The sequence below is a fragment of the Rousettus aegyptiacus genome, unplaced genomic scaffold (genome assembly GCF_014176215.1).
Source record: "Rousettus aegyptiacus isolate mRouAeg1 unplaced genomic scaffold, mRouAeg1.p scaffold_m13_p_4, whole genome shotgun sequence".
NCBI lineage: Eukaryota > Metazoa > Chordata > Mammalia > Chiroptera > Pteropodidae > Rousettus > Rousettus aegyptiacus.
The window spans coordinates 58,561,194-58,586,241 of NW_023416307.1; the positions used below are offsets into that span (position 1 = coordinate 58,561,194).

Genomic DNA, 25,048 nt, shown 5'->3' on the forward strand with positions numbered 1-25,048 from the left:
CCCTTCCCTGGCCCTCCACCTACCCATCATATTAATGCTGACTGCATTCCCTCTGCCGTGTTTGCCATTCCTTTGACCAACTATCAACTACTAATTTGTACTTCTTTAACCCTTCATCCTATTCTCCCAGTCCCCCAACTCTTCCACTCTGTTCATCACCAAATTGTCCGCTATTTATTCGTGAATCTGTTTTTGATTAGTTTGTTCTTTTTGTTTCTTAGATTCTGCGTATAAGTGAAATCATGTGAAATTACCTTTCTTCTTAATTATTCTTTATATATTTTAAAACAGCCCAGGTCCTATAAATCTTCTCATTTCCAAGAAAAACATCAAAAATTTCCTCAGTAAAATCTCACATAACATGAAATATGTCATACAGCATGAAAAACATCAGTCCCTTCAGTTAGCGAGTACTTCCAGCCTGAGTTCAAAGGCCTGAGAACCAAGATAGCTGATGGTATAGATTTCACTCGGAGGAAAGGAGAAGAGTGATTTTCCAGCTCAGGCCAACCAAGTTTCCTCTTAATCCTCTTTTTTTGTTTTATTGAGGTCTTTGGTTAATAGGATGAGGTCCATCTACATTAGGGAGGATAACCTGCTCTCTTCAGTCCACCAATTAAAATATTAATCTCATCCAGAAACACCCTTACTAACACAATCAGAATAATGTTTGAACAAAAGTCTGGCACTCTGTTGCCCAGCCAAGTTGACATGTAAAATTAACCATCACACTGAGAGAATGGTAAAATGAAGAAGCCAGAATAGAAGTTACTTTCCAAAAAAGGGACTGTTAGTACATGCTGGATTTGAGTTTCAAATAGATACCCATGTGAAGAATATATAGCTGGTGTAAAAGGATAGGGAAAGAGATAAGGATTAGAGATATAAATCTGTGCTTTGTTTACATAGAAGATATTAGTCAAGGACTTTCAAGAGGTCAATAACAGGCTACTGCTGAGATTACCTAGAATGATGATCAAGAAAAAATTAAGTTTTGTAATTTAGAAATCTCTTTGGTCAGAAAAGTAGGAGGATAACTAGGTAGACACAGAAGTGCAGAAGCCAAAAGAATGGTGTTTTTTCTTGAGTAAGTCATCTCTATTCATTGTTTCTATAACATCATTTCCCCTCTCCCTTATTCTCTTGAACTTTCATTACTCAGTCTCCTCACTTTATAGATTTACTGAAGTCAGTTTCTCAGAAAACATCATATTGCCTGTCCCATTGACTTTTTCCTTTTGTCTTATAAATGCAACAGTTTCCCAAAGCTCTATCTTCAATCCTCTACATTAGTCATCTTTGTAAATCAGAGAAATGAAATACTAAACCCCAGTGTCTTTCCTTAGTTCAAGACCTATATGTACAATAAACTGACCAAAAAGCCCACCAGGATGTCTCTCGTGTTTCTATTTCAATAAAAAGTATCCTAAACAGAACCCACAGTCTTCTAATAAAACCTTTCTAATGGCTCAGAAACACTCCAAGATGCAGCTTCCAAACCTTGAAAACATTTGATTTGTTTCTCTATCTTGCCCCTTATTCTCCTCCATTTCTAAGGCCAAATCCTATCAATTCTATCTATAAAGCATCCTCTGAATCCATATCTTTTGCACTATCACTACCACCATTCTAATTTGAGACCTTATTGTCACTTAAGAATGGTATTAATCTCCTACAGAGACTTCGCACATCTAGCCATTCTCACTTCTAATCTGTCCTTGTACATTGCTGCCAAATTAATCTTCCTAAAGTACAATTTAAATCATGCCATTTTACTACTCCAAAATGTTTAATCATGTTTTATTACCCATTGAATAAAACCCAAACTTCTTAAAATAATATTTGATATCATTCACCATCTGGTGATATCCCACATTTCTAGACCTATCCTCCACTTTTCCCTTTCAGAGATCCCTAACTGCCTTCAAACCACATGTCCTTTGCCTGTCTGTCTCAGTCAGTTCCTTTGTTCATTCTGTCCTCCTTGCCAGTAGTGTCTTCTCAGTGAAGCTTTTGTTGATTGCCCCAGTAGAGGCAATCATACAAAATGTTTTGGACTGTTTGTTGAGTGTGTTATACACATTATCATGCTGAATTCTCACAATGACTCTATCCGTATTTACTCTTCGCTAAATTTTACCAGTGAATAAACTGGTGTTTATATGGGTTTTAAAAATTAGCTCAAAGTAACTCAGCTTTCCATATTTGCTGACCTCTTAACCTTAACCCAAATGTTTTTAATTTTAGCATCATCCCTTCAGATAGAGTAGTGAGCCCCATGGCTTCACTGAAGCCATAGTAATGGGTAAAAATTTTTAATGATGACATATTAAATGCTTATAAATTCTTAGCTGGTTTATCAAAGTATAATTTATATATGGTAAATTTTACCTTTTTTGGTGTATAGTTCTATTAATTTGGCATTTCTATCTTTATTTTTCCAGAGTTCTCTTTTGGAAACAGGTGATTTATTTTTGTAGTTCTTAGTTTGATTTAGTTTCAACATCTTTTTATGGCTTTCCTTTTACTCTATATTTCTTTGGAAATACTGGATGTTGTCAACATGGTTTCTGGTAACTCTCTAAACCCTTCTTTCTGAACTAGTAGAATTTGTCCATAGAATGAAAAGCTAATTATATAACTTTAACCAGAATTCATGTTTTTTCTCCCATTGGAGCTTTCTTATTAGTGTCCTAAACCTAATGAAATTTGTAGTTTTGAAAATTATTTTCTTCATCTTTATCTAATGGATGGATGTATAGAATTAGGACTTATATTACTATACAGCCACAAAAAAATAATCTAGAAAATTTGCCTTCTCAAATGTTAGTTCAGTGCAATTCAGAATGAAATCATAGGAGAAAATATAAGATAGAATCCATTTTAACGAAAGCTACACTTAAGTCAAATCTATACAAATAATCAATCCATCCATTTCTTCATTCAATAAGCACATATTGAGCATCTTCTATGTAAAGCATTATGAAACTTTCCTTTAAGCAACCTACTATCTAATATTCTAATTGCTAATTTATATGTAGTATGCGAAGGAAGTTCCCAGGATAATAATAAATTTGATGAGTTAATGGCTAAGTTAAAGTGTTAGAGTCACCAAAAGGATAGAGTTTTTTTTTTTATTAACTTTTAGGAAGAGCTAAGAACGAAATATCCAGAATATAATTCATGTTCAGCAGCAATGAAATAACAATAATTAGGAAAATAAGATCTGATGCTGAGAATGGTTTTAAAGCTTAGTAATATTAGGTCAGTCAGTTCATTAGAAATAAACAGACTAGTTTTCATATAAAAGCAAGAGTTCTTTTACTAATATGAAAGCAAATGAAAAATTATGCTCTGTTAGGGTTTTTGAAGATAAGATAAAGTCCTTTTAAAGAGCTTTATCGTAAAGTTCTAATAGCTTTTCCTGCCATTATAATCTAAATATGTCATTGTCCTAGTTTAGAAAATCATATAGATTTTGACCTCTAGGTTTATTTTGAAATTTTGTAGAAAAGAAACAAAACTTTTAGAGGTGTATTTTATTTTATTTCTCATCAACATTGTATAGGCATAATTTTGAGCTTTTAAAATAAAGAGTAAAAAACCTATTTTTTATCCCTTTCCTGACTCCATACCCGCTGCTTTGAAGCTTCCTTTCCAGTACATATATACTACCTACCCATCATAGGATTAATTCTTGTGCCTCAGAATTATCTGAATATACCCTTGGATTTTCTGGCCCTGGCATGCTGTGGAGAGTTTGAGTGAACTCTCTCTGCCTCTTTCCTCTCTCCCATTTTCAACTCCCATAACATTATTAAAATAAAAAGAGCTATTAAATGAATTATAATGTGTGGTGATTGCTATAAAAACCACATAATACATAGATAATAGAGCTCATGGCAACACATATCAGAGAAAACAGAAGAGAAAGTATTTGCTCATATACTCTACCTCTTAAAACCAGCAGAAACAAAATTATCTGTTAATAAGTAGATAAATATACTATTTTTAAAGAATTTTTATGAGTGTGAAATGTCACGTTCCCACCCTAACAATCTGAGTTTTCACACCCCATAGAAATTTCTACATGTATCTGTGACATATACATTCAAATGCATAGCTAAAATATTCATGTATACATAATAAGTCAAAGCAAGAACTTGTTCTGACCCAAAAGTACCTCATTAGCACAGATGTCCATAATAGCCCAAATATACTGAAATCCAAGGGCATGAAAGAACTTTTATTTCTGTAGACTAGTAAATGGATTCACACAAATTAGTGTGTGAACTTGAAGATATTGTTATGACAAACCAATTGGTATACACATACTGCCAAGGGGAAAGCACTAGTTAGACAATATTTATTATTATTATTATTGTTATTACTATAATTATCACCAAAACTATGAGACCTTAAAGCTTTCTGGATGAAAGTCTTGCAAGAGAAAAGCAATCTATCCCACTGTTTGCTCTGTGAACTTGAAATTACTTTTCAACCTTTCCTTCTTATTTATCCAACTCATTTCAAAAGATGAAACACCTATTCCAAGGTGAGAAAGAGGCTTCTTGGAGAAAGAAAAAATAAATTCTTTAGGATGGCCTTATTATTTTCTGTTCATTCTCCTGATCCTTTTTTTTTTCTTGCCTATTTCACCAGTTTTAATTTGTCTTCCTTATTTCTATCTTTTTGCCCTCAGTGTTTCAGAATGCTCTGCTTCTTTTTTCTTGGTGTCTCATCTTCCAGCCTCTCAGAGGAATTGTCAGTAATGAGTCATATGTATTTATTCTATTTTCCCTTTTCTGTTAACTCCTTTAAAACATGATGAATATTTCTTCAGAGAAGTTGTGGTATCTATTATTGTAACTAAAGGGGTGACAGTAAAACCAGACATATTTGAAATGAGGGTTATGGAGCAGCAGTATAATGATTGAAAGGACACATTTTAGAAACAGACAAGTTTCCTTTTAACCCAGGCACTGACATTTACTGGCTATGTCAAGGCTAGTTCATTTATTGACCACTGTGAGCTGAACTTTGAGCAGATATTATGAAGGGTTAATAATATCTAGCTCATTGGATTGTTGAAGATTATTGAGATAATGATATAAAGCATCTAGTAAAGTGGCAGGAACATAAAAGTCTTAATACATAGTAATGATACTAATACAGTGGTGAAGGTGGTAGCAATGGTGGAGACAGTTATGATGGTGGTGATTAGATATGAGCTTTCAGTCTCTTTGCCAAAAGAGGTGGTCACCTTCGTCCATTTGAATTGCATGTCCTTGAAAATTATTTGCACAGTTAAAAGCAGTGAAAGAAGTGCTCTGCTATAGTAGTTATACTTAAACCTAAGTGTTATATTCGGACTTTAATCTCTTCATGACCCCAGAGATGAATTTACTTTACTCTCACAATTCAAAATCTGAGCACTACTTTGTCCTCCCTACTCTTTTTCCCATTATTATTTTAAATTTCAAAAGAATATCTAAAACATACATGTAAGTTAAAAACAAAAATACTAAAATTGATATTGTACTTAGCTGCTAATATTTTTTAAACAGCAGCTTATCAATGTTTCGAATCTCCCACTATGCCCCTCTCTGATTGCAGGTCCTCTCCCTCCCACACTACAGGTAATGACTATCCTAAATTTGAATTTATCACTCCAATCTATATAAAATTTACTTATAAATTTTATATAGATATATGTGATCCCAAAGAATATATTTTTTGGATCTCCTTGTTGTTGAATATTTATAAATTATATCATGCTGATGGATGTCTTAGAGACTGAATTTATTCCTAGATGTGTATTAGTAGTTTATTGAATGAAAACAGTACAATAAATATTTATTCTCCTATCTATGGGCTTTGGGGTTATTTCTAATATTTAGTCTTAGAACCATATTATTATTATTATTATGAACATTTTTGTACATGCTTCCTGGTGCACACAGGATGTGGTTCTTTAAGGCATGTACTTAGGAGAGTAAGTTACTGAGCTGTAAGATATGCACATCTTCAACTTTATGAGATAATACCAAATATTTTCCTAGTGAAGTCATTTGGTTAGGATTGGGTTAGGTTGCGAATAATAAAAAATCTAAAATCACAGAAGTTTAAAGCCATGCATTTCTATTTTTAGTTAGTTTTTTTTTTTTTCCAGTTACAGTTGACATTCAATATAAAGTCATGCAGTTCTATCTCATGTTCAAGAAGTGTGGAGGTGGCCAGTCCATAGACACTAAGTCACACCACATTGTCAGGGTCTCGGGCTCCTTCTGTTGTACAGGTCGCCTCATAAGAACAGTTTTCACGCACAAGGATCGAAAATGATTTCTGAAGTTCTAGCCAGGATATTCACATTTTCGCTGCAAGTAGGAAGGAGAAAGAAATAAGAAGTGAATATGCCCCTTCCCCAAGAATGCATGCAGCAGAACATATATGGCCGTATCTGGCCACAAGGAAAACTGGAAAGTGAGGTCTTTATCCTGCTTGGGCATGGATCCAGCTAAAAATAAAGTTCCTATTACTGAGAAGGAAGAGGAAGATAAATTTAGGGGATACCTAGCAGTGTCTACCACAGGGGCCGTACTAATTTATACACCTGCCAGAAGACTAAGAAAGTTGTTTTCCTGTATGTTGTCAGAATTAAAATTATATGACATTTAAAATTTTTTCCAAATGATATATGTTAAATATTATACAATTTAAAAAAATTTGTATCTGAAAACACTAAAGTTTTGTCTTTTCATGGTTATTAGTCATTTGGATTTATGAATTGCTGTTCATATCTTTCCCATTTTTTCTGCTCTTTGTCCTATTCTTAATTATTTTATGAGTTTTTGTGTTTATTCTGAATTTTAACCCTTCATATGTTATATAAATTGCAAAAAAAAAAATATTGTCAGTGTCTTAGCTTTTTAATTCTTCAAAATATTATTTAATGAAAAGAAGTTATTTAGTTTAGATGCAAACATTTTTTAGCTGCCTTCAAATTCCAATCTACCTTCAGATTATAATTTACTACCCACGACAAGATTCACATAAATAAGTGAGTATTTAAGGGCAACTCTCAAAGGAATTCCTAATTTTTAGCAATGGTGGTGTCGTTAGAACAAGTGTATAAATTCACAAAGTGACTGTTTTAAAGCAAGCAGCCATTTGGATGATTATACATTTGTAAAAATTCCAATCACATTATTTAGTAGTTGCACTTATATTATTTCTGGACTCCTTGTACAGTGAACCATGGGGATATGTGGCCCCACACAACCAAGATGGTCAGAACTTTTTAGGATGGAAAACAATAAGAAATTTAAGAGAGAAAAAAAAAAAAACCTCTAAATACATCGATAACCTAAGCCTCCTTCTCATCATATCACTCAGTAGCAGTTTAGTCCCTTCCTAATGTATTACTTGTAATTTATTGCAAATTTATTAAACCTCAATAGCTCAGAAACCTAGTAGCTTATGGATGATCCTCTAATTAGTGGAATTAAGGGATGATACTGTTTCCTTTGATTAATTGGCACATGCAGAGACTGGGTGCCCTCTGAGGCCTTTCATTTGCATATTAAGTAACCACATATCAATGTGCTGAAATGCAAAAAGCTAGGGGCTCTATCTACCCATGTGAAGGCAATGTCCTGTGGATCTAATTAAATCACTATGATCTTGCCCTTTTCCCTTTTTACCCACTTTGGCACAATTTTCCAAGGAGTAACAAATAAGTTATAAAAAAAAAATAAAAAAGAATAAACAATTCATATACATGTAGTAATTTTCCATTTTCAAATTTTTTTCACATATATTATCCCATTTAACTCTCTCAACAACCCTCTTGAGGACATACAGCTTTATTCTTATTTAATAAATAGATAGTGAAATTGATAGGCCTCCCAATTTACAAGATAGTAATTTATCAAGCTGGGACTCACATCTGTATATTCTTACTCCAAGGTCAGAGCTATCTCCGCTATACCACGTTGTGCCATTAGAGAATTCTCTCCAATTGTATAATAAAAGACATGAAGAAAATGTTACTCTTCCAGCACTAGTCACGTTCTTATAAAGTACCATTAAACTCATGGCTTCTAGGGAAAGAGACAGGTTAAATGGAATTAGTAAAAAGAGAATTTAAGCATACTAAGGGGGGAATAGTGTTCCATAAGAGGCAGTATGCAGGAGACAGTAACATCTATGTTCTTTATCCCAGCATTTCAAGACTGGAATGCTACGTGGCTGCAGTGCTAATTCAGGTGTTACACATTCAAACATTTCGTTGGGCAAGTGGATCGTTTAGGTCTCCTTGCTGAGCTTCTGTGGTTTTAAAAAACATAGCATACCACATTACATAGCATACCCAGTTTCTTCTGGGTCGAAGAAACTTGCAGGCGGGTGCCTTTCCTGAGCATGTGTCAGAGCCAAATAAGGGAGTTATTTTAGCACATAGTTCCAATAGCCAAAAGCTATGCAACCATCTTCTGGGCACCTGTCACAAAGCATAATATCTTTGCTGGTTAGAAGCAAAAGGGTATATTTGGAAGGATTTAATAAAGGTTCTGAAGGACCCTTTTGGTATGAATGCCTATTGTTGCTGTCAGTGTTATTTAAGAACAGCAGGAGGGAGGCATTTCAAATAGAAGTTCAGCTTCTATTCCCAGAAGCCTTTCCAGACCGAGCACTGCCGTGGTCTTTAAGCAATCTGTGAAACTGGCCTCCAGGAAAGGAGTGAAGGAAAAGGCCGAGCTGCCCCACATGGTATTGTTTGGTAGCACAGAAAATTGGTTCGGGGACTGTTTCCCTGTCTGAAGTTACTGAGTTGCTTCTCATCTGGTCCAGAAGCGAGGCCCCTTTATTGGCAGTGTGGGAGAAAAAGCTAGATTGACTCCCCTGATGGTGATATACACTGTGAATATATTTCAAGCCAGACTTGCCTGAGAAGGCAAAAAGAAAACATGCTTTTTAAAATGTTTCTCATTGTGAATTCTAAAGAAAGCCCCCAACCTGAAGTCCCCAATCCTGAGAGGAAATGGGTGTCTAATCTCTAAGAGATGCCTGGAAAGAAAACTGGAATTGTGTCCTCCAGTTTCTCCATAAAGATAAATTATATTATTTGGCCAGCGTGCCTGTGATTTGGTGCTTCTTAATTCATCTTCCATAGCTGTTCTGACGTTCCAAAGTTCAAAAACAACATATCTGCATAAACATAACAATATGAGAAGATCTTAGGAGAAAAACCCTGTTGCTTAATGGCCTATATCTAGCTTTTCTCCACCACCACTCTTCTCAGTCCCTCTAAAATAGCATTTGCCTCTTGGTGATGCCAGCTACCTCACCTCGTTAAGCCGCTGCTGCAAAGGAAACCTGGGGATTGATGGCAGACAGCTTTAATGTGGCTCGCATAGAGCAGTCAAGTTTGGCATGTGGGAGGCTGCTGGGAAAATATTCCCGCAGGCTCAGGCACACCAGCTGATGGAAGTCGCTGTGAACTGACAGCTAATGGAGGTAATTTCTTTGATAGCGATTTCATTTTGGGTGCAGCTGGATTAAAAAAGAATCTAGATGGGAAAAACATTGAATGATTTTTTCGTTGTTGTTTATTTTCCTTTTATTAGCAGTTGATTCCAGGGTATTCCAGAGGCATTATCTTGGCAGGCCTTGTATTGTCTGATTAAAACCTCAGTCGATAACTCTTTAGGTCCTTTCTATAGGTAGTGAATATGCCAGGTCCCAGTGTGCAGCTGAAAAGCAATGCCAACCACATGCTGGAGATGCCATTACAATGACTGAAAGGATAGATGTGGCGTAGAATACCAGATGAAAAGCTGGTTCAAATCTGTTGACTGAAAAAAATAAATGCTGATTTGGGGTTGCCTAAAAGATCCAAACATATACCAATGGCATTTTACTTAGGAGAAAGGAAGACTAGAACTGGAATTTTAGGGAAGTGTATCGGACCCCACTTTGTTTCCCTGGGGTTGGTAAAGAAAAGCCACCTTTCGGAATTAAACTAAAATATGAAATCTTCAAGGTTTGCTAGGGCTGCCAAAACAAAGTGCCACAGACTGGGTGACTTAAATAACAGAAATTTATTTTTCATAGTCCTGAAAGTTTGAAGTCTGAGATCAAGGTGTTGGCAGGGCTTGTTTTTTGAGGGCTGTGAAGGAGGATCTGTTCCAGGCCTCTCTCATTAGCTTGTAGGTGGCTGTCTTCTCCCTGTGTCTTCACATCATCTTCTTCCTATATGCTCTGTGTCCAAATTTCCTCCTTTTAGAAGGACACCAATTATATTGGATTATGCCCACTTTAATTACTTAAACTTAATTACTTCTTTAAAGAATGCATTTCCAAATACAGTCATATCCTGAAGTATGAATTTACTGGAGAGTGGGAGCGAGGGGCAAAACATGACACAATTTCATCCATAACAGTAAGAGACACAAATCTCTTTGGCATTGGGTACATTCAGCCAGTGAGCATGGCCCAGACCCTGAAATACCCATCCTTATGTAGTGTCTCTTTCTGTTCCTGTTGCCACCAGAATGTTTCATGCTCTTATCTCCATGAGTGGGGGACCTATCATTCATGGTCAGATTATTGGACTCCCGTGGCATTCTACATAAATTCCAAAGTAAATTAGGATAATGAATTCTACTTATTGGAATAGCTGCAATAATGAGAGCAAAGTAATAGTAAAAGCAATGATAAAATTATAACAGCAGTTACCTTTTAATGAGTGTTTACAATGTGCCAGTCTCAATGTCAAGTGCTTCCATGTATTATCTCATTTAGATCTTTTTATAAACTTATGAGATAGACATAATTACTACCCTGTTATTATAGATAAGGAAACTAAGGCAGAGGGGTGCTAAGCAGCTGGTCCAAGTTCAAAGGGGTTAGTTAAATGCAGAGCTATATTCTGCCTAGGATCAATGCTCATGCTCTTAACTACTACACTTTATTGTATAGAACCAACCATTTTGTAAATAAGGCTTTTAAAACTGTCTTTTAGTTACAAAACTCTATTTTTCCAACCAAACACTGGCATTGAACTCTACATACATATAGACAGACATATAAGTCAAGGAGGGGGATACAGGCCCCTGTCCATGCTGTCTCCTCATTTTGTTTTCTTGGAAGATCCACCAATTTGAAAACCATAGCCCTGAACCATGGCTAAAGTCCTTGCGCTTTTGGATTCTCTGCCTTGGAAGTCTTGAACCCTGTCTCATCTGTTCTGATTTCCTTCTTCTGCCTACAATCCTTGTATTTCTATCTCCTGCTCAAGAAAGAATCTGAATCTAAAATCCATAATAATTTGCCCAATGAATTGTATGAAACCCTTGGGCTAGATTATTAGTGGAATCTAGTTACAGCGATAAAGAAATAGCTAGGCCTATTAAGAGCATAGAATATTGTCGATAATTGCTAAGGAGAATAGAAGCATCTAGATCAGGAAACATTTCTAGAACCTGTGTCTTGAATACAGGATGTGGTTTGCTGAGGAAGGAGAGAGAACAACAATTATTAGGCACTCCTCCAGGTATAGCACTGACTGCTCAGCATGGGCCTTATCAGTTATTCCCCATCGCAGTCTGTGCAAGGCCTAAGCACCTCTAGACCTCACTTCCGCCAGTTTCCCCTGACAATAGGAATGCCCAGAAATTGATCTCATTCAAGGAGAAAAGTTGTATCATTTGGAGACAATAATAAGAAAAGCACTTAACGCTTGACTTGCCGAGTCTTCTGCAGAAAAACAGCCTTTACAGGCAACTGTCTGCAGGAACAAATCTTGATATGGAATATTATCTTTCCATCCTCTCTGCCATATGTTCAGGCAATCTGTGTTTCACAGTCTATATTAATGCACTGAGTCAGAGGCAGTGGGGTTCACTGGGCTAAGCAACAGCCTGGAAAATGAAGGGGTGTGAGTTCTAATTCCGTCCTTCCCCCCAGCTTTCTGGCTGACCTTCAGGGAAGTTATATCAACCTCACATTAGCCTCCATTTCCTCACTGCTCATCACACATGGCTACAATGTCTGAGCAAATTGAGGAAAAATATTAACAATGCCAGCATAGAATTTCACAAACACCTTTGAAGCTTTTAAATGCCCACCATTTAGAAACACTATTCTGAGCCTGTCAAAGATCCTTAAAGAAATGATTTCTACCTTTTAGTCATTTGTAATTTAGGTGGAAAATAAAACATATATTTATAAAATTTATTAAACTCAACATGCCAATACTTACGGATAGTCATTTTCCCTCTAAAATTTAAAGTTATATTAAGAAGACATAAGAAAGGCATTGCACAACTTTATAGCGATGTATTTAAGCAACACCTCAAATCTTTCATAAAATGAGCCTGTGTGTGTGTGTGTGTGTGTGTGTGTACATATATAAGAATAAATAAGCAAAAAAAAAAAAAAGTAATTACCTTCATCTCAAAAAATATAACAGGCTCAGAAATGGTTATTATTACATTTTTGTCTATAGTAGAATTTTTCTTCACCCCTCCCATTCAGAGACCAGAGGAGCCCTCCTTCCCTCACACTACTTTTGGGAAACCTGGCCAGCATGCACCTGAAAATGTTAGACAAAAGTTGGAAATGGCATAGAGGCTGTAGACAAGGAAGGACAATCCATAATTAGGTGAAAATTCAGTTATAGTTGAGAATCTTATGGTTTAGGAGAACATGTTCTATGCTACAAGTATGGTACCAAGGATTTGAAGTGAAAGCAAATTAAATTCATTGAAACTATACCACAAAAGCATCTGAGGCAGACATGGAAAACATAAATTTCTCAGCTCGTTTGTCCTGACACAGAACTCACAGTGGTGACATGGTTGTCATGTAATTGCAAGAAAACTAGTGAATTAGTTATTATTCCTAATGTCCCTTTGAAGGTGAGATAACTCTATCATGTTGCCACAGCTGTATTAGAGTTTACGTTTTCCCAAAGAAAAATAAAAAGTAAATATATTGGTGATGGGTACTCAGGATGCTCACAATGCAGCTTGGGGCTAAGATGGAATTGACAAGGCATCACTGAATGTTAGGTTGGTCTATGACCACAGAGTGCTCAAAGTAAAAGTTCTCTAAACAAATAAGTTCTATTTTCCAACATACGTCATTTGTATAGTGGTTGTAACTATCGGGAATGGATATGATGTGTGGTGGACTTCTGCTTCTATCGTCAGTGGATCTCCCTGCTTGTCTGATAGAGTTTTGACCTCTTATGGGTACTAGACTTCTTCAAATGAAAATACCATACTTCCATGCCCATCAAAAACAAAAAGAAATCATAGAAATTCTACTCAGGATTCAAAGATTGTGCATGAGCTAATGTACCAAGTTATAAGAGAAAATATCAGAAATGTTAAAAAGCAAACAGGTGGAAGGGAGATGCCAAAGTCAAGTACGGAAGGCCTAACATAAGTTACCATGGACTAGATGGACCCACAGCATCAGAAGCCAGCAGAAACCAATCTGGTAACAGGATATAGTATATTTAGGAGGAAATAATTATGGAACTACTTTAAGAGACTACCCAGTGTCTTCCTCTTTGATCAGAAACTATCATAAAGTAGCATCTAATAAATGCTGAGATCCAGAAAGAGAATGCCTTTTCTTTGCCAGCCATCTTAAAATCATATGTTTGGTTAAAAACACATTGCCCTTTATCCTGACATTGAAAGAGCTTGGCTTTAGTGCAGCTGAGTGTTCTATCTCAGTGCTGCAGCTGATGCATCCAAGAGGAATATATCAGACTCTTGCTCTTTTTCCAGTCCTCTTTCTCTGTGCATTTGTCATGTCTGTTTCAACTTCCCTGGCCCCTTAACTAAAAAATAATTTGGTCTTTTCCAAAGTTCAAGTGTCCAGATGGCTGGACTGCAAGTCTTTCCTTGCTACTGCCACGTGAAAGCGAAGTACGAATTGCATACTTTGGAGTGATGGGAGGACAGGCATTTGGGAAGTTTCTTACTCTCTTTGACTAAGTATTAGTTGAAAGGAGTGCTTCAGAAACTTTAACCAAAGGAAGCATTACGCTTCCAGAAAAATATCAAGGAAAAGTATTGCAAGCAACAGTAGTAGCTGTTGGATCGGACTCTAAATAAAAGGGTGGAGAGATTCCACCAGTTAGCCTGAAAGTTGGAGATAGTCTTCTTCCAGAATATGGAGGCCCCAGAGTAGTTCTAGACAACAAAGACTGTTACTTATTTGGAGATGGTAACATTTTTGGAAAGTATGTATACTGAAGTAAATCACTGTTGAAATGGTATCATGTGAAGCTGCCCGCCCATTCCACTAAAGTTCTGAAATCTCCTCATGTAAATAATTTCTATGTGTCTCTTTTGTAAAAACTAATGATTTCCAAAAAAGAGGAAAAGAAACTTGGTTACTTTTACACCTTCTCGGTTACTTTTATACAGGGATACTAACATGGGGAGCAAGAAGAACTTGATGTTTCTTGTTGCCCATGGTATTATCCCTATACTTGTATATCCGGAGGAGCAGGCAGGTCAGTTTCATCCCTTCAGTAGGATGAGTTCACAGAGCTATGTACATGAACATTCAAGGGTAAGGAAATGAAAGTAGGATGCTGTCCTTCAGCAAAGACCCTATGCGGAACGTCTGCAGTAAAACTGTGCTCTACCTGGCCACTCAGGTGCCAGAGAGCAATGGAGAAAAGTTGCAGATCATCCAAACAAGCAGACTCAGAAAACAAACAAAAAAAACATCAAAAACTATGTGTCAAGTACCTTATGAATATAACATGCCAGCTGGGAATAAGGAAGACAGATTAGAGGATAAGGCAGAAAATAAACAATTAAAAGTCACATACACAAAATATTCTTAGATTATTATGTGTGATACAAAAGAAGTAAAATAACTAGGATGATTTAAGAGGAGGTCAAGGGCCCAGGGGGTAGTTGTTTAGCAAAGGAGCTCAAAAATGGCCTATTGCAGAAGGAGACATTTGACCTGAGACCTAAAAGGTAAAAATAACTGGAATGTGTAGAAAATGGCTCAGGACGAAAATTTACCATAGAAAATCACCCAATAATCAAAATTGATTGTACTAATTCTCCAAAAATAAAATAAAACAAAACAAATGCATATGAGGAAAAAATGGGCAGGAATTGAATGAGGGGATCTGAGAGGCAGTCACTAAGGACATGCCCCTGTGGCCATCATTCCTGCAGGATGGGTGAGATGCAATGGTTGAGAAATGGCTCTGAGAAAGAATCAAAGAGATTTAAATTGCAGCTCTTTCAATTACCAGCTCTCTTGATGACTTTGGGTAATTTATGTTAATTCTCTAAACCTCACTTTCCTCATCTATAACATGGGGTTAATGACGCCAAGATTAAATTAAATAATAAAGCATTTTACATAGAAACAGTATGCAATAAGAATTCAGTAATGGCTTTTCTATTATAATAATTATCTTTATATCTCAAATTTATTTTATCTGTTGTTCTTTGCTTGTACGTATCTTACTGTCACATTATCTTCTTCCTAAATCTGGTCCACTAGAGCTCAGACCCTAAACAAGCTTACTGAACCTGAATAAACACTAGGACTTTTTGAATAATCAGAGAAGAGAGGCAGAAGTGAATTGGAAACCAAATGAATGAAATCTCCATTCAATAAAATCTTGTCTTTAGAATATGATTTATTACTTATGATGATAAGTGTATTTGGAAATCCTCATCATTTTAACTAGGACATCTTTACAGTTAAGACCTGATTCAGAAGAGACTTAAATACTTTTGGACTTGACTATGTGGCCCTAAGATTTTCTCTATTTCACACTCAAATGCTACTGTAAAATGCTAGAGTAAAATGAACTTTCTGCATAGCTTAATCAAAGGCTCCACCTGTACATAGAGAGAGCTTTTCTCTGAGCTTGTTCATGAACACTTTCCTAAATGTGTAATTCTGAGCCAGACCCCTGACAGTGGCCCTTTCATTATCCAGCTCCCTGCTTAGAGATGCCTGAATAAGCTGTAACGTGACAAGAATGCACAGAAATACAGTTGGAAGTATGTTACCTGTCGAGGCTGGCTCATTCCAAGTTTATACCTCTCTCGGTTTTTTCTCTTCTCCCACTAGTTAATTCACAAATTGTTATCACACTTAATTGCCAATTTGTCAATTTGAACTAAGTCTGTTACAGGCATGGGTTATTAGGCAATTATTTTCATAATTATTTTTAAAACTTTATAATTCTCATACAGTAGAGATTAAACACATATGTTTTAATGAATTAATAAAGTGAGCATACTGTTACCACATTCCATGTCAAGAAATAAACACTACGAGATCCAAATGACTCCCTTGTGCCTTTACTTATTATTACCTCTCCCCAAAGTAACCACTCTCATGATTACTTCTTTCACCAGATATAAGTTTTCTCCCCTACTTTTCTCCTTCCCTTAAATAAAATAAGATTCCAGAGTATATACTATTTTATGTTTGTCATCTTTCAGTTATTGTATATATGCATTTTACACCATAATGTCATCTGCAAATAATAACAGTTTTGTTTCTCCCTCATAATTCTTATAACTTTCATTTTTCTTGCCTTATTGCATTTCTTGGAAGTTTTAGTATAGTAGGATTAGAAGGGATAGCAGAAATTCTTGTCTCATTTATTTCTAAGGGAACACTTTCAGTATTTCATCATTGAATATAATTTTTACTGTAGATGTTTAGTTGACCCCCTATATCAGATTGAGAAAATAACTTTTTTATTTCTAATTGCTAAGCATTTTTATCATGAATGATAAATAAATTTTAATAAATCTTTTTTTATGTATATATAGAGATCATATAGTTTTTCTTCTTTATTCTGTTAATCTGATAAATTACATTGATTATTTTCAAGTGTTAAACCAACTTTGAGTTTCCAAGAAAAAATACAGCTGAGTTGTAAATGTTATCTATGATAATATATATTATTTTGATGTGTTAATGTTTTATTTTTACATCTATATTTATAAGAAAAATTGGCTTATTATTTCCCTTGCAATTTTTTTCATCAGGCTTTGTTATCAAAGTTATAATGACTTCAAAAAAGTAATATTGGAAATGTTCTCCCTTTTTTTAAATTCTCTGAAAGAGTTTTTTCTTCAGATTTTTTTTCTGTGCTTAAATGTTTGCAAGAATTCATTAATGAAGGGCCTACGGTTCATTCCGTGGGAAGATTTTAATTAAGCACTAAGTTTCTTCAATAGCTGTTGGGCTATTTAGATTTTCTGATTCTTCTTGTGCCAATTTTAGAAAATTGTTTTTCAGGAGATACATTATTTTGATCCAAGTTTTCAAATATATTGGCACTAAGTTGTTTACATCTAATTTTTATATTTTTAATGACTACAAATTCTGTAGTATTATACCCCTTTTTATTCCTGATAGTCACAAGTGTTGAGGGGTTTCTCTTTGCTAATAATCTCACATGTGGTTTATCAATTTTACTAGTCTTTTTAAAGAACTAATATTTGGCTTCGTTCATTTTCTGTGCAATATACCTGCCTTCTGTTTTATTAATTTTTACATTTTGTTATTTCTTTATTTTATTTGGGTTTTATTCACCTTTCATTTTAGAAATAGGTACTTATGTCAGTTCTAACCTTTTGGAATTTTTAAGTACATATATAGATATAAATTTACATATTAATTTAACTATATCCCTCAAGTTTTGATATGTCTTGTTTTCATTGCTATATTGTTTAAAGCATCACTAATTTCCCTTGTAAATTTTTTGACCTATGACTCATTTAGAAAGGTATTGCTTAATTTGACATATTTGTATTTTTTTCTGATTGCTTTTCCATTATTGATTTTTAGCTTCATTTTACTGTGGTCAGAAAGCATACTCTTTGAAAGATTTCAATCCTTTGAAAGTTATTGAGTCTTGCTTTATAGTCAAAGATATGGTAAATTTTGGTAAATGTACCAGGTACACTTGAAAAAAAAAGTCTTATGATGTGTTTGTGTGTAGTGTTTTATATAAATCAATTAAGTCTCTATTAAATTAAAATTTCCAAATCTTTCATATACATATTTATTTTGTCTTTTTTTTTTATCAGCTACTGAAAAAGATATATTAAAATAGTCTATTTTGTAGATTTTTCTATTTCTCTCTTTGGTTCTGGCAATTTTTGCTTTATATATTTTGAGACTATGCAATTAGGTATATCCTAACATAGGATTGTATATATTCTGCTTATTATTTTATTATTATAAAATGTCTTTGTTATCTCTAATAGTAACCCCTGACTTAGTTTTTAATTTTAGTATAGCTACATTTACTTTCTTTGAAACAGTGTGTCATTTAGTAACTAGTTTGATGACTTATATCTTTTAATTATAATATTCCATGTATTTACATTTAATAAAATTATTGACATTTTCCAGCGATCATATTATTAGTTTTCTCTTTGACTCACTATTTTTTATATTTTTATTCATTCATACTTTCATCTGGATTAATCATCTATTTTAAAATGATTCCACATTTGTTAGTTTGTTCATCCTATACTTTCAGTAATTATTCTTTTAATAGTTACTATGAGTAATATTTAAAGTTTACTTTAAAGTAGCAACTTTACCACTTCCCATGTGAAGTAACCTTTCAACTTCATTTACCCACCTCCCACTTTTATTCTATAGTATATTTTAATGCAATATATATCTTAAAGCATTATAAGATGCTCTTTTTGTTTCAAACTAAATATTCAGTTAGCTTGATCACAAAATTACCCTTTAGGGTGCTTTTTATTTCTTCTGCATTCCTGTGCTTCTATGTGGAGTCATTTGCATTCTGATTGAAGAACTCCTGTTTATGTTTCTTTTAGTGTTTAGTGTAGTTCTCTTGCTGATAAATTTTCTATGTTTAGTTTGAAAAAGGAATTTACTTTTGCTTTCAGTTTTTAATGAATTATTTCACTGGTATAGAATTCCAGATTAATATATATTTTTCTTTAGCATTTTAAATATGTCATTCCATTGTCTTCTGTTTCACACTTTCTGTTTAGAATTCATCTGCCAGTCTTATTATCACTGTTATGAAGGTAATGTGTCTTTCCCTACTAAGTATTTTTAACTTTCTATTTCTCTTTGATTTTTCAGTAGTTACAGCATGACGTGTTTAGGTGTGGTCATCTTGAATACATCCTTCTTTATGTTTATAGATCTTCTTGAATTTATAGTTGAATATTTTGTTAGTTTGGGGGAATTTCTTGGTAAGTATCTCTTTAAATGTTGATGCTGTGTTATTTTCCGCCTCTCTTCTGCTTCTAAAACTCAATTACATTTATTGTAAACTTTCTATCGTGTTCCATGTATCTTATATAACTATTGCTATATTTACTTTCATTTAAAAAAATTATCTATACTTAAATCTGGATCAATCTGTCTTCTGATGCTCTACTAATCATTACATCTATCTTTTGAGTATTGGTTCAAATTCTGAGCTTTCTAGTATGTTTTTTATTTAGAGATTTTATTTATTTGTTGAGGTTATCCAAGTTGTCTTCTATTTTATTGGACATATTAATTACAAGGTGTTAAAATCTGCATCTGATAGCATCAGTACCTGGATCACCTATGGGCGCTTTATGTGGAATTTTTTGTTATATATTTTCACTTAGTCACTGATCATTGAATCTTATTTTTGGGCATTTATGATAATGCTTTATTGAATACTAGAAATTGCATTAAACAATGTTAGTTAGAGACCCAGGGTGATGCTATCTTCTTCCAAGAGGATTTGTTAGAGCATAGGCAGATCAACTCAACCCAATCAAAACTGGTCTTTTTCATTTTGTTTTTACATTTGGGGCATAATCTTTCAAAAGTCTCTGCTGAAGGCATGTGCTGTTTAATAGGGCCCCTTTGCAAATTTAAGTTCAATCTTCATCACTCAGTGTTATGAGAATGACAAAATCTCTGCTTAGATTTTTTAGCTTCGTTGCAGCTATTTTCTTCTGGGTTTCTTGGCATCTTGCATCATACATATACATCTTAGAAGTTGGCATGTGCCTTTAGGGAAAATTTCTTACAGGTCTCAGGGTTGTGCCCCCTCATACCCTAGCTACTTTGGTAGTACTATTTATGTATGTGTATATGTATCTGTGTCTCCCAGTACAGGGATTGCTACTTTTTCTTAAGCTCTTCGCCCCAAATTTTGAATCCACAAATATTCCAAAAGTAGGAGGGGAGGGGACAGCTGCAAATATGTGACTTATCTCAATGGTTGCCCTCCCTTCTGGGATCTTAACCCTTATCCCCAAAATCCATCTGTCTAGGTTGCTTTCTGATCATTCAAAAAGCTTTGTGCATTTTTTAAACCCAACTTTTATACTTTTTCTCAACAGAAGAGTTAATATAATACCAATTACTTTGTTATACCTAGAAATGAGAAGTCTCATGGCATTAATTTTTATATTGACTGTGATCCTTTGTTCAGTCAATATGCATTAAATATATAAGTAGTTTTCAGATAATGTTCTATTTAAGAGTTCGAGTTTTAAACAGTGTTTCCTTCAAACTCTTCTTGTAGATAAAACTTCAGAAGATTATACTAGCAGTGCCTTAACAAAAGATTTAACTGAATTGGATAGGTATAATGTTAATAAAAACTCAAAAGCAACATTTTTTCTTGATGATCCATCTGTGAATAATTGACAGGCATCTACTTGAGCAAAGAGTTTCTGAAACTGTTTAAATTGAAACTGTTTTTAAAAAGTAGTTAAGTAATTTTATTTCTTAAAGCTGAGGTCTGATTTCTTTTAAAGTTTCCAATCACTTGTGAGGGAAATGTTGTTGGACTCTAGGACCAGAACAATTGATGGCAAGATATTTGAAATGTCACTGGTTGTTCCATTTGTGTCAGCATGATATAGTAAAAATAATATTGCACTGGTATGAAAGTAATGTGAATCACAGTTCAGTGGCTCTGAAGCTTCAGAGTTGTGTGACCTTTGGTAAGTACTTTCTCCTGCCTCTCATCCTTCATATCTTTATAATATCTGCAGCCTGATAGAGCCTAGAAAGTTATATTATAACCTTCAGTCCTCCACATAGGAGACAGAGACTCATGATTCCCAGCCCCCATATGTGAATACCTGATAGGCCCTTAGTCTGAGCCTGATCCAGATTAATCCTAGAAATACTTCTAGCAAATTGTATTTTATAGATATTTATTGAGCACCTACTATATGAAAAAAGATTTAATTGTCTTTTAAAGATATATGTGAGCCGTTATGTGGGAGTGTACAGTTCAATAGCCAAGCAGACAAGGCAAAATAAGGTAAGAATCATAACAGTTATAAGGAAGCTACTGAGAGTACTCAAGAAATGGAGCCCATATCCGGTTAGATATGCCACATAAGCACCCTATAAGTGGTAGATGTGATTACTTCAGTGTTGGCAGAACAGGTATAGTGGGGTCTCAGAGCCTTTGGAACCCACCATATTTTATTTCCATCAGGAATAATTAAACCGTAAGAGGGTAGAGTTGCAAGAGCTGGAACTTAGTTGTTAAAGTCCTCTTTAAAGTTTTAAATTGACAGTCACCCAAGGGTTCAGTGTGAAACATGAGGCAGAATTTCAAATAAGGAAAACTGTTGTGTTATTGACAACAATGCATGTATCCAAGGAGATTGTCTTTAATAGCCTAGGGTCGATATGTTCTTACTTTCAATGAGAGGTAATACCTCACCTTCAGTCCTTCATCTCTTCAGCAACACCAGCAAGGACATTTTACTGAGAAGAACTTAGCATAAACTGCAAATGCCGAAGTAGCTTTCTTCCCCAGAGGGCCCCTGGCAAGTCTGTATAGTCAGCAATTTATCATTACCGCCAGTTGTCATCCTTATTAAGTACTGTAGGAAAACTCTATTAATGATTGTTTTTAATACTACTTGGGAAATCTGTAGATTTGGTTATGTATTATTTCTTCTTAAGAAATCCCTAGATTTGAGCCACCAGGACAGCTTCTGGGAACTTGTTCCTAAATAAGCCTGTTACAAGGAGATGCATTCTCCCTCAGGGAGATAGAGAAGCAGTTAGAAGCAGTTTGTGAATTTCCCCAAAGGTTTGTTTGAGGACTGGTTCAGACATTCTTGGCAAAGTGGGATCCTCTAAGAGCTACCTGCAACTCTAGATCCTGTGAAAGGCTCCCAGAGACAGCAGTGAAGGCAGATGAACAGGAAGCTCTAAATCTCCATATGTGCAGTTTAGTTCCAGTTTCAGATTAAACCCAAGAGGGTGAAGTAGCATCTCTTGGGCAAGTGCCCATTTATGTGAGAACAGCTTAATCAGACTATGGCACCTGTCTATTAAGGAAAATCTCAGAGGGGCTCGAGAAAGTAAGATCCCAGGGAGTCAAGAGCAGACAGCTGCCCGTCGTGTGCTCAGAGTCTAACTGATTCTAGGGGATGATAGTCAATCTAACAATGGGAGCAAAGCAGTAAGAAACTAGCATCCAACTTATTTTTTCATTGTGGATGGACACTTCAATTAGGGGGGAATGTGGTTCATTTTGACTTCTCAATGAAAGAGGAAAGAAGTGCCATCTCCCAAACTCCCTTTAAGAGTGTGTGCAGCTGGTCTGGAGGAAGAGCCAATCCAGATGAAGAGAAGTCATGAGAATTAAACTGTAATCTAAGTCTTAGCCCAGCAGAGCACCTTAACTCTATTCCCACTACTCCCTGACATGCACCCAGGGCTCCTACCTCACTGGCTCACCTGCTGCACCACAGGTGGAATCTTCTGCTGTTTTTTTTTTCTCTTTTTGATACTTTGCTTCATTACTGAAATGCTTTTCTCCTTCACATAAATGCTCACCTTTCAAATCTCAATTCAAATGAATTCATCTCTTGAACCTTACAACTTAGAACGATCTTTTCTTCCTCCTAGTTCTTTTTACCTTATGTTGTTCATCCATGCAATTCACTGAGTACTTTTTTATTGCACTGCATTATGCTTATTTGAATCTATACTCATCTCCTTCCACTAGACTATAAAATCAGTCTGTGAAAGCACTAATGTCGACAGTTATGTACAAGAAGACTGTTAAAGCCATGGATGCTAGTATGGTTTTATTTTCGCCTTTAATATAAACCTAAAAGTTTAAGGTAGGTCTTTCGTTCTCCAAAGTTTCCAAAATACGGTCAACAGATCACTTGCATAAAAATTTACTGGAGAATTTTTTAAATGCTCATTCCTAGGCTTTAACACATACCTAATGAAACAGAATCTCTGGGGAAGGAAGGAGGCTAGGAACATCCATTTTAACAAACACATCAAGAGTGTCTAGTATGTAGTAAAATTTGAGATGATGGAATCATCATGTTTTTGGCTATAAGATGAAGCATAAACAAAAGTTGTGAGTGAAGTTAGAGATATTGCAGTTCAATTTTTGATTACAAGAGAGTAGAATACTTTTCTGAATGTTACACTCTCTTAAAGTACATATTCTCTACTGCATGTTGGTTCCCTTAATAGTGTGAGATAATTATCATTTTATAGAGGAGAAACTGACTTAATTATCATGGTCTAGCTTTGTCTGAGTTTTTATAAGCAGACCCATTTGCTCCTTGGATAACAGCAGAATTTCAACCCTTTGTGATAGGAAATACTTGCACTTTCATAAGGAAGTCAGGTTTCCATATAAAGGAGAAAATAATAAAGACACATACTTGAAGCCTGACAATATTTATGATGAACTCAAAAGACACTAAATTTGTTTGCAAAGCTGTCCACTTCTTTGTTTTCTTTCTTTAACCTATTTTTCCATTTGTCATTGTATAATATGAATCTACTGTTTCTTCCTTCATCAACTAGCCAGATTACTGGTTCTCTTTTGCAATATATTTATGAAATAAGTATCAAGTTATTATACAACTAACAGGGAAAATGTAATAGAAAAAAAAGCAAAACGATTTTTACAAAAAATAAAACATCCTGCAGGAAAAAATCTAGTGCAGTGAAAGGAGCATGGTGCTAAATTCTGAGATCAAGTCAATGCCTAGTTGTCCTCCTTTCTTTTTATTTTATGTTTTCTTAAGATGGGGAAACTAAGACTGGGGCTTCACTGAAATTTATATCTCAATGCCAAGTTTATGTTACTATTTGTTAGAATGCAGCTTTTCGTTAGTGGAATATTTCTATTCACATACTATAAACTAATCTTGTAACAGATATCAAGTCATTCCGTGACCTTCAAGACCTGCTTTTAAAGTCAAAGAGCATTTCTTTTGTTATTTTGTTCTTGTATATACCAAAAGTCATATACCCGGAATCTGAAGGTCAGTGAAACAGATAGGATAAAAACAATCAAGTTCTATGTTCTTATAATAAATTATTATTTACTTAATACCTGCTAAGAATTCAAAGAAAAATTAGAAAAGTTTCTAAATGAGTAAATTCAATGTCTCATATGGAAAATATTCACAGAAACAGAAAATACATTTCCATTTGGAATTTTGTACAAATACTGGTTTTGGTAGCCTTCTATGACTATAATTGTTCATGTACTGAAAATCACTATTAATCCTCCTATATTGGCATAAATATATACAATAAGATGATCCTAGACAATTAAACTTCTATGTATCTTCTTTTGTATCTCTATTTTATGTGTTTCTTAAAACTTTCTGTAACTCAAAACTCACATTACTTAGGACAAATTCTACTAAAATATGGTATGAATTGATATTTTGCTTCATGTTAAAAGTATAAATTGGTTTACAGTTTATTCAGCATGCCATCTCTTATAAAATATTATCATGACTTTTGTTAAATATTTTAATAAATATTTTAATAAATATCATTACAGAAGAAACCTGATATAATAGTAAATTTAAATGGCTAGTTATTAGAAAAGTCATTTCAAACATGGAAATTGTAAAAAAATCTATCCCATAAATAGTTCAATTGTTCAATGTACACAAATGAGCATATATTCATACTCTTATCTCTTGATTTAGCATCATAGTAATTTTTGTGAGTATAGGTT

General features: G+C 34.6%; 1 protein-coding gene and 1 pseudogene across 4 annotated transcripts in view; both read left to right on the forward strand.

Annotated features, from left to right (window-relative positions):
- Positions 1–25,048, forward strand: part of LOC107506882 (limbic system associated membrane protein) — a 562,505-nt gene that overhangs the window by 409,629 nt on the left and 127,828 nt on the right. The gene's annotated exons all lie outside the window — the stretch shown is intronic.
- LOC107506883 lies at positions 13,705–16,784 on the forward strand (annotated as a pseudogene).